The following is a 1617-nucleotide window of genomic DNA, read 5'->3' as shown; positions in this document are numbered from 1 at the left end:
ATGCCACTGCACTCCAGCCTGGGCAACAGAGCGAGACTCCGTCTCAAAATAAATAAATACATACATACATACATACTTAGGCTGTGACCATCAATAGATAAATCTGTTAGTTCAAATTCTGACAGGGGACCTGATGATGGAAGAATCTGGCTGCCCCACCCTCAACCCACTGAACAATGTTACAACAGAGTGGGAAGAGCATGCTTTGCATTTATTGTGATGGAACATGAAGTACAGAGTACTACTTATGAAGAATTCTTGTCAAAAACTTGAAGCTGAATTGGATCAAGCTTTAGAGCTAACTTCTACTTCACTTACAGGCACTAGGAGGTAAAGAAGTAAAATGCTACCACAGATGACAAAGCTAGAAGGGGGCATCCTACAGGACAGCCAGTCTGGTTTCTGTAAAAAGTCAATGTCATGGGGAATATGAGGAGGCAGTGACAAGAAGACTGCTCTGAAGTAAAAGGAAAAAGTATCAAGTGACTAACATTAGTTTTATTTACTGTGATAATGGCTCTATGCATCTGTATTTGTGGAAGATGCATCAAGATCACAAGGTGTCTTGGACTCAGGCCAGGAACAAGGGCTCTACCACCTTGGAATCATTCTTTGAGAAATTTCTTTCAAGCAATAAGCAGTTTCTCAAACTCTTGCTGCACAGCCCTGAAGAGGCTCGCTGAGAGTGATTCCCCATTTAACAGATATTTCAGAGAAAGCTGAACAGAAATTAAGCCACCTACCTGCCTCTGCACCCCCAACCCTATACCAGGTGGCATGCTGATTTTCCCAAGGCAGGGAAGGTGCCCGCGGAGGGGGGAACTGACCAGTTCAGCATACTTCTTGCACAGAGCGGCCAGCTTCTCCTCTGGGGTACTCAGAGTATTCAATGTCTGCATCAGCAACGTGATCTCCTTCCCTGCAAAGCACAGGAGCAAAGACATGTACTCCCTTCTCCAGGGGTCCCCTCCAGGCCTGGGCTCACACTCATCATGAGTGCTGAAGATAGCCCTCCCCATCACACTTTATATTTTGCTTGTTAATTAGCTCCTTCCTTACTATAGGGACCAACTCAATCCTGCCCTCACTGTAGCCCCAGTATTGTCCATAGTACCATCACAGAGAATATGTTCAACAAATGCTTATCAAATGAATGACTGTACCCTACTGCAATCTCTTTAGTGGACACCACTGGCAGGGTAAAAAACTGCCTGCTCTACCAACAGACGAAAGATTTCCCACTAATGAATTCAGGGCTACTGTTTCATACAGTTTCAATGCAAGGAAGGCCCACCCTCCTGATAGAGGTAGGATCCAAAAAGGAATAGATGTCTTAGCCTCCTTGAGAAATACTAAACTCTTGTCAACAGAGTAGCCAAACAGTGAACTTTAAAATGAAGATACTTTCAGCCAGGTGCGGTGGCTCACGCCTGTAATCCCAGCATTTTGGGAGGCCGAGGTGGATCATGAGGTCAAGAGATCGAGACCATGCTAACATGATGAAACCCCGTCTCTACTAAAAATACACACAAAAAAATTAGCAAGGCATGGTAGGGGGGTGCCTGTAGTCCCAGTTACTCAGGAAACTGAGGTAGGAGAATCACTTGAACCTGGAAG

General features: G+C 45.1%; 1 protein-coding gene across 1 annotated transcript in view; it reads right to left on the bottom strand.

The window, feature by feature from the left end:
- Window positions 1-1617, bottom strand: part of TXLNA (taxilin alpha) — a 24414-nt gene that overhangs the window by 13166 nt on the left and 9631 nt on the right. The gene's annotated exons all lie outside the window — the stretch shown is intronic.

The sequence above is a fragment of the Mandrillus leucophaeus genome, unplaced genomic scaffold (genome assembly GCF_000951045.1).
Source record: "Mandrillus leucophaeus isolate KB7577 unplaced genomic scaffold, Mleu.le_1.0 Scaffold141, whole genome shotgun sequence".
Taxonomy (NCBI): domain Eukaryota; kingdom Metazoa; phylum Chordata; class Mammalia; order Primates; family Cercopithecidae; genus Mandrillus; species Mandrillus leucophaeus.
The sequence above is the reverse complement of the archived record's forward strand: the minus strand, read 5'-3'. Positions and strand labels throughout refer to the sequence as shown.